Consider the following 9,677-nt stretch of genomic DNA (forward strand, 5'->3'; position numbering starts at 1 on the left):
GATACTTGATTGAGTTATAAACGATTACTGTTACTCTAAGAAGTGAGTAATCGTATTAAACATGGAAACTACTTCCACCCCCGAGAAAAGGAGCAAAAACCTACAATCGGACAACCACCAAGAAGGATCATGAACGAATCCAACAACCAAGAACAAGAGGTAAAACCTATATAAACAAGTAGCCTACACATGGATGAGGTATCTGAATCGTTTTCCTTACTATCGTATTCAATTTCTGCTCTGCAACTAGCCAGAGCTTTGTGATCAGTTCCTTAACTGACTTAGCCTTCGGAGGTGGCCTCCCGACCCCAGGGTTGGGCCACATATAACACTGTTTTGCATGTCATTCCCCAGGGATTTGAAGGCTGATCAAATTTTGGACGCATCACCCGCAAATCAAGTTGTTTGTTTAGAAGGGCTTCTAGTCACGTGTATATATGTATATATAAATTTGTTGTCTAAGGAACTACAAGTTCCTTTCCTAATACTTGCATCATGTGCACAATTGACATGGCAACAATCATTCCCTTTTCTTGCTTCTTGACAGGTCTCAACAATTTGCTATGTTTTGATTCTCTATGTGTACATTCTCATGCTCCCGAACTATTCCTTACAAGTATGAGTTTAGTGTCCTTTAAAATATGTTTCTACAGATGTCATCTTCTTTTTTTTTTTTTTGGTGTCTGAGGTTCATCCGGGCCAGCTTGCATGCACCTCGGTTACATCTTTAGAAGGAGCTTTGTCGTTTGCAAGGCTCGAACCCATGACCTTTCCACCGAGAAGTATGGATCTTACCACTCTACCAACCCTACATTGACTATTAAATTTTATGCTACTTCATTTTCCCCTCTGCTTATGCAAAAACCTTAGGTCAAGGTATCAAAACAGATTCTCACCAAAAAAAAATGGTTGGGGGTAAGGCTGCCTAGGAGAAATGCATCCCCTTAGGGGCTGGATGTTGCTTGTTCGAAGCCTTGGGCGCCATGCTTTGCCCTTTTTTACATTTTATGCCAGGGGTATTTCAGAATGGTAGGATTTTCAGAGTGTACACATATTTGTGTCTATATAAGGGTTAAAGATTGGCTTTTCATCAGTTTTCATAGCTTATGAATGTTCAGAAACTCGGTCATCATTTATCTCTTCCCTAACAATTCTTGAAAAGTGAACATCAGATTCCAAGATGGTTAATTTCTAAATTACTTGCTCAGTATTGCGGTTTTTCAAGTGATATTGCCCCTTGGGTTAAGGTTTTACCAATATAAAAGATTATCTTGTTTGTTCCAGCTATGTTTAGTAAAATATATAACAAAATTCAGGCTCTTTTCCTCTGAGGATTTGGCTTTATTGTGATATTGGTTTATTTGGAATTACAATATGATTTAAAAACCATGCTCTATATTTGAAAGAGGCCTAGGAGATCCTCTGGCATGTACGGATTTTTACCCAAAGAGTCAACAAGTATATTTATGGAAAATTTCTTCCCCTAGAACTTTGAGAGACTTGGACCCATCCACTTTGTATAAACTGGATGTTACGGTTACAATTTTATAAGAAGGACTTTAGAAACAGAGAAATAGAGAAGAGAGGCAGAAGAGAAAAGGAGAAGAAGATAAGAGAAGACCGTAGAGATAAGAAAAGGATTCAATATCAAGGAAGTGATTTTCTCCTTCTACTATAGTTGTCAGTACCTTTATAGAAGACTATTCTAGATCTAAGATCTGGCGTAACAAACAACATGAAATACGAAAAGGGAAATTACTTATGTGCCCCCCACTAACCCACTTGCTGTGTTACTCATAATCTTCTAGAAAATTAGGTCGTCTCCCTTTTTGACATGAATGCCTTACTTATGGAACATTGACAACAGTGTTCGTAACATCACTCTCGCTTGGGGAGAGAACCTTGTCCTCAAGGATCAAACTTGGGTATTGTCGGCGAAGGAAATGGAGATCTTCCCAAGTCGCATCTTCAGGAAGAAGACCTTGCCATTGAACAAGAACTTGAGGGAAGGAGCTGCCATGATAACGAACCTGGCTAGAGGTGCCGGATCTGGTGTCGTAATCGCCACAGGGGTTGTTGTAGGGGGCGGTGGAAGGCTGCCAATGTAAGGCTTGAGAAGCGATACATGGAAGACATTGTGGATATGGGCATCTAATGGTAGTTCAAGCCGATAAACCACCTTGCTGATGCGTGCTAGAATCCGGTAAGGACCGTAGTAACGCTTTGCTAATTTGTGATTGGAACGAGGAGCCAAGGTCGTCTGTTGGTACGGTTGGATTTTCACAAACACCCACTCGTCGATTGCATATGAGTGATTAGTGAGCTTGAGATTAGCCTAGATTTTCATGTGGTCCTATGCTCTCAAAAGATTGTTGCGCAAGATCATTAGGGCTGCATTGCGTGCCAATAGATCGTGGTCAACAACGTCATTTGCGGTGGCTCCGACAATATAGCGAATGAGGGTTGGTGGAGAACAACCATAGACACTTTGGAATGGTGTCGTTCCAATAGCCGTGTGAAACGTCATATTGTAAAAGTACTCTGCCCATGGCAACTGTTGTACCCACCGTGTAGGGAGCTCATCAGAGAAGCTACGTAAATAAGTCTCTAAGCAACGGTTGAGCACCTCCATTTGCCCATTAGTTTGTGGATGGTACACCGTGCTCATGGATAAGGTAATATCTTGTAAGTGGAATAACTCTCGCCAGAAGGAGCTGAGGAAGATGGGATCACGATCGCTAACCAGAGTTTTGGGCAATCCATGAAGTCGTACGATGTCGGTAAGGAACGCTGCAGCTACTTTCGGAGCAATGAAGTGAGGAGCAAGTGCTGTGAAGTGGGCATACTTACTGGGCCGATCAACAACAACAACAATAAGCCTTGTCCCAACTAAATGGGGTCGGCTACATGGATTCTTGCCCTCCAACTGAGCCGATCAACAACAACAATGATTGCATTTTTTTTAGAGCTAAGAGGAAAGCCAGTAATAAAATCCATGGACAAGTCTTCCCAGATCTGAGTTGGAACAAGCAATGGTTGTAAGAGGCTAGCAGGCTTTGATTGCAGGGGTTTTACTTGTTGGCAAATAATGCATTCAGCAATGTATTTCTTCACATCCTGTCGTATCCCCTTCCAAAACAAATTTGTAGAGAGCTGCTTGTAAGTGCAAAACCACCCCAAATGACCTCCTTGTAAACTGCAATGGAAATCATGAAGAAATCTTTGTAGTAGGGCAATGGGAATGACGAGGCAATTTCGTTACCGGATAACGCCATCTTGAAAGGAGTAACTTTGCTTCGATTGCATCAGCCCAACGACATTGGAAGAGATATGGCAACCCAACAATATTTCTTGCAACATCTCCCAACATAAGTAGAACTGTCTTTCTACATGGTAGGGTTAAGCGCTACGTAAAAATCCCATGGTGAAGTTGACTCACAGACCAATAGCATGACGGAATCGGTCAGTAAAATGCCAAAATTTGGCTTTGTGGACCAAGTAAGAATATGTTTTAACTGTTGGAATGTTGTTTGGGCCTCCTGAGTCCAATGAAAACTACCCTTTTTGAGAAGTGCAATAAGTGGAGCCGCCACCCATGCATAGTGCTTGATAAAATGTCTATAGTAGCCAGTTAATCCAAGAAATCCCCGAGTCCTTTTATGGTGGTTGGAGTGGGCCAACCTTGTATAGCTGCTACTTTAGATTGATCCACTTGCAAGCCTTGGGAGGAAACTACATGGCCCAAATACTCTACATTTTGTTGTCCAAAAGAGCATTTAGAAAGCTTGGCAATAATTGATGGGCTTGCAACACCTCCAGAACTAACTGTAAATGTTGTAGATGGGCTTGCCAGGATGGGCTATAAACCAACAAATCATCAAAGAATATTAGCACAAAATGGCGCATATAGGGCCTAAAAACAAAGTTCATCATCAATTGAAATGTGGAAGGAGTGTTCATGAGGCCGAATGGCATCACCATAAACTCATAATGACCTTCATGAGTATGGAATGCAGTTTTTGATATATATGCCGGCTTCACCCTAATTTGATGGTACCTTGACCTGAGATCCATCTTTGAAAAGTACTTAGCACCATGCAATTCATCAAAAAGCTCATCAATAGTCGGTATGGGAAAGCGGTCTTTAACTGTTACGGCATTTAGTGCTCTATAGTCAACACAAAAACGCCATGTGCCATCTCTTTTTAACCAATAACACCGGTGAGGAGAATGGACTGGTGCTAGGTCGGATTATTCCGCTTGTCAACATCTGATTCACTTGGGTCTCAATCTTTGTCTTCTGAAAGTAAGGATAGCGGTAGGGCCTAACATTGATGGGCTCAGGATTAGGTAATAAACGAAATGAGTGATCCTGCTCTCTAACGGGTGGTAGGCCCTTGGGCTCTTCAAAAATGGTTGTAAATGTCTTTAATAGTTGAGCTAATCCTGGATCCATTATCTCAGGTTCATCATGGGCCAAGGAATGAAGTTCCATTTGGAATAGGGCCCAGCCCATTCCATTATCCTTAACTTTCCTTAGGCCTTGATATGTAATGGATTCAGGCCCATTAGGTCCATGCCCATGCAGCTGTATCATATTTGGGCCACTTTGAAACTGAACTAGTCATTGTTTATAGTCAAATATTATTGGGCCTAAGGATGCCATCCACTGGACCCCCAATACCAGCTCTACCCCACATAGAGGTAAAATATATGCATCAATCTTCATAGAGTAATTTTGAATAGTAACAGGTAAATTACGTACCAGCCCTTCACAACCAATCTATTTCCATCGCCTACCATAACGTACACATTGGTAACCGCCTCTACGGCCAGACTCAGGCGTTGGAGCATGTGGTTATGAAGGAAATTGTGAGTGCTACCACCATCAAGCAAGACCTGAGTAGTTTTTCCCGCCACCACAGTCCTGTTAACCGTATTGTCGTCGGTGAGGAGATGCTAGTGAGAGAATGATATGAGAGTTCAGTGGTTGCCTCTTCAGGGAGATGATTGCCTGTAAGTTGTGCATCAACATCAACATGATCATCATAACCTTCATCTTCACACTCCAACAAGAAAAGTTGTTTAGTTTTGCACCTATGTCCAGGAATGAACTTCTCATCACAATTGTAACATAACCCCTTTTCCTTACGTTGCTACATTTTAGTCAATGTTAACCGCTTGATCAAAATGCTAGAGCTAGTTATTGAGTGTTGTGGTAAGGGTATTTTTGAATGGTAAGGTGTGGAACCAGTCGAAGATTGATTGAGAATCGATGTTACTCTGAGGGATCCTCTTTTCAAGTCATTTAACTTTTGCTCCTGGATTCTGGCCAACATGACCACATCCATGAAATCCATTGGTCAGAAGCACTTCACCTCACTTTGATATTAGATCTGAGCCCGGAAATAAATCAACTAGTCAAGTAGTCGGCAGATAAACCATCAACTCGATTGGATAGAGCTTCGAATTGGGCCTGATAATTTTCTATGATGGACGTCTGCATAAGTTTTGATAGAGATTCACGAGGATCATCATACACCATCGGGCCAAATCGGATCTCCAAGGCCCTTGTAAATGCCGTCCAAGTAGTGAACAACTTGGATTTGGTAATCCATTGGAACCACTGCATGCGAGCCCTTCCATATGGATGGATGCTATTGACAGACGCTGATCCTTAGGCCTAGCATGGACGTCAAAAAATTTCTCCACTTGAAAGATCCAACCAGTAGGATTGGTGCCGTTGAATCGAGGAAAATCCACTCTGGCAGCTCTAGTTTGAATTGAATGGGAAGAAATTGAACATACATATCCAGGAGGAGTTCCCAAGATTCCCCTACTATCGGCTGTTGGCGTCGCAAGTGCAACCCATCCATCCATGGTAGTAAGTTTAGCCATGATTTCTGCTAGAATGGTTCATTGTTCTAACATCGCACTCTTCTGCTCCACCATAGCATCTTGTAGCGAACCGATTTTAGCGGCATGGTCTGTTGATGCAGTACTTAATTGTCAAAGGATCTCTTTTGCTTGTCGAGCTCGTGTTCCTTTAGCCATCATGGAATCCGGTAGGTCGGACCAGATGTTACGGTTACAATTTTATAAGAAGGACTTTAAAAATAGAGAAGTAAAGAAGAGAGGCAGAAGAGACAAGGAGAAGAAGATAAGAGAAGACCGTAGAGATAAGAAAAGGATTTAATATCAAGGAAGTGATTTTCTCCTTCTACTGTAGCTGTCAGTACCTTTATATAAGACTATTCCAGATCTGAGATCTAGCGTAACAAACAACATGAAATGCGAAAAGGAAATTACTTATGTGCCCTGCACTAACCCCACTTGCTGTTGTTACTCATGCAATCTTCTAGAAAATTAGGTCATTTCCCTTTTCGACACGAATGCCTTGCTTTTGGAACGTTGACAACAGTGTTCGTAACATTGGACTAGAGAGGAGGGTGTTAAATCTTCCAAAATATGAATTTGCTCATAAAAAACTCAATTTTGATTCAACTCATTGTACCCATTTCTCACCATCTGATACTTGTTCTAACGGTACAACCGGTTACCAACTTCAATGCCCCTATTGGTAGGGCGATTGCACAATAAGCTTGGTTCTAGTCCAATGCAACCTTGAGTAGTTGAGCCTTTGCTCTCCTTCCTCCTTTTCCAATGCTCTACAATGACTTTGACAAAATGAGGGGCTCTTCTTTCATATTAGGGCTGTCACTAGGATATTGGGGTTAGCTTGGGGTGATTTTTACCTAACCCTTTTACTATTGACTGGATGGTTTAGCATTCGATGGGTTATCTATTGCCTACATCAACTAGGCTAGTCTAGTAGTCAATGAATGGGTCACCATTCTTTCTCTTAACCACCCTCACCATTATCTTATCCTTTATGTTCCCTCTTCCCACCCTGGGTCTCTAGTTCCCAAACAAGTTTTAGGGTTGTTCTTCTTAGTGATGTTTCCCTTATTATCATTATCTCCCCTAATTTCCTAGTTGATCCACACCCTTTTAGGTTGGCTGAGATGGGCATACCACATAGAGCAACCCTCCTTTGGCTTAATACTAGTTTTTTTTTTTTTGGATAAAAAACTAGAAAATTTCATTAGATGAAGAGGTCCCTAGAAGAGACCCCATAAAGAAAAGAAGAGTTAATTACAAACAAAGGGGGTATACCCCACCACACCCTAGATAACTAAAGTAGATGAGCCCCATGGGCTGAATAGTCTGCAAAACTATTAAGATGCCTAGGAATAAACTAAAAATGAACACAAGTAAACCTGGTAGTAAGGAGTTTAATCTCATATACAAGACCCATACATAACCAATCTAAAGAGATAGAAGAGTCCTGCAAAGCTAAAATTGCAGAGTGGCAATCCGAATTTACTTGGATTGTAGAAACTCCTAGAGAAGATGCTAAAAAAAACCATCACGGATGGCCTCCAATTCCATCATCAATGCAGATTGGGCTGAACTGAACTTGCATTTTGCAGCCAAGAAAACTCCCGTTGAATCCCAAATTGAACAACCTCTCCCTCCTTGTGAAATCCAGCCCTTAACCTAGCCTGGACACCCTATTTGTTTTGAGCAAAGACGAGACTTGTGGGTGTTTGACCTTGATGTGGGACCCAAAGTTCAGTTTGGATATGTTTAGAAGACCCTAGGATGTCAAGCCAAACCTCTCCCTTAGTGTTGATCCGAAGATCCAAAGTGAAGGAAGAAAACTTGGTGTGCCATCTCAATAAAAGACATGGTGTTTGACCCGGAATCCATGGAAATTGATGATGGAGTTCTTTTGTTTTTGGAAACCTTGTTTGAATTGGAGACAAACTGCACCTTGATGTTTAAGAGCTTAGTTGATGGACCTAAAACCCATTTGGACATGGTTTGAAGGTGCCCCTATGTACTAGGTAAGCCATATGTTGAGTTGGGAGAGGCTTATTGGATTTTGATGAAGTTTGGGCCTTGAAGTCCTTGACTAAGCCTTACTGTCAGGCTTGGTCAACTGGGCGGTCGACTGGGCCAGTGGACCAACCAATCGACCAACAGGACAGCAAAATTCGGTAAAATCTTTTTTTAGGGTTTTTAATGCTCTATATAATTAGACTTCGTGTTTCTTAGCCTCCTTTGTTTCTAAAACCCCTAGAGAACGTGGGAAGCTCCTCTCAAAGCCTCTCTTTGGTGTTGTGGAAGATCCTCAAGTATTCCTCCTAGTTTCTAATTTGGTTCATCTTCAACAAGGTTGGTATTCTACCTCTTTCTTCTCTAATCTCTTCTCTCTACTATTCTAGTTCATTGTTTTGATTGTGGAGAAGGTGTTACAATACTGTAACTACCTATTCTCTGATCTCCTTGTGTCTTAGAGTGAAACTCCATTCACTCCATGCATTCCTTGATGCCATATGGTGAATCTCCTTGATTTCCCTTGTTTCTAAATTGGTTTTGATAGCATGATTCTTTCTTACTATAGTTTTTCCTTTCTAATCAGTATTAGACATGCTTATTCTTAGTTTTAATTGCTGATCTATTGTATTCAATGTCTTTGAATGCATCTCCATTCATTCCATTGATGCTATGATCTTCATGCTTGAATTCTTACCCATGATTATATGATATCTTCATGATCATTCATTTAATCTGATTTATCAATCATATTAGATCTGAATTCATGTTAGTATTCATCTCTAATCTATTGCTAATGATCCTCTTGAGTGAATCCTTAATCCTCCTTTGCAGCCATGGTTGGTTTCATTGAAAACCATGTTTTTTTTTTTTTTTTTTTTTTTTTCAAAATAGAAATTCATGTTTCCAAATTATAAAGTCATTGATTTTGACCATGGATGGTGTCTAATTCATGCTTAGATAGTCTTAGTCTTAGTATGTCCTTGTGAAGTTCCCCTTTGAATTTCGGAGCAATCGGACTTCAAACGAAGAAGTTATGACCAATTTAGTGTTTGTTGTTGAACACTATTCATCTGGTCAACTGGGTGGTCAATTGGGCCAGTAGACCAACCAATCGACCAAGGCTGACAGTAACTCTGTTTTGCTCCATTTCGACTCCTATCTCTTGGATTTACTTCTTATGACCTATACATGTTTTGTCAAGCTTGTTTAGGTGGTTTTGGATCTATTCTCTAATCTCTTATCTGAAGACTATAAGTTTGGATTTTGAGGTGAGTATTCCAACTCACAATATGCCTACTTTCATGCCTTTATGTATTATGACATGAATGCACGATTTAACTATTGTTGTTTGGTTTCTTTTACATCATGATACTTCTGCAACTACAGTAGCTTGTCCAAATTGTGAATTACATATTAGAATTGATTATTGATTATGAGAATGCAATATGGACTATGATGTAGATATGAGTGTAAGTATAATATGTTTGGAATCATGATATGATGTGGATGCCTAGGTCGTCGTTGTGGAATGGGGAATGCCCTATTGGTGTTTTTGTCTTTGGACACCAGTGGAAGTGGTATGGGATGCTTTCCTATGGTGCCCCTTGACTCTTTCCCTAATTACTGACAGTGTTGACATACCTAGGATTGGTCTAGCACTGTTTGGCTAGGAATACCACTGTTATATCAGACCCGATTCAGAAGGGTATTGAGACCGAACGACCTGTGGTAGCAATGGGGATTTGTGGGCGCTCAAGAGCGATAACCAACCC

Source organism: Hakea prostrata, chromosome 8, assembly GCF_041222555.1.
Source record: "Hakea prostrata isolate BN-2017 chromosome 8, UWA_Hpros_2, whole genome shotgun sequence".
NCBI lineage: Eukaryota > Viridiplantae > Streptophyta > Magnoliopsida > Proteales > Proteaceae > Hakea > Hakea prostrata.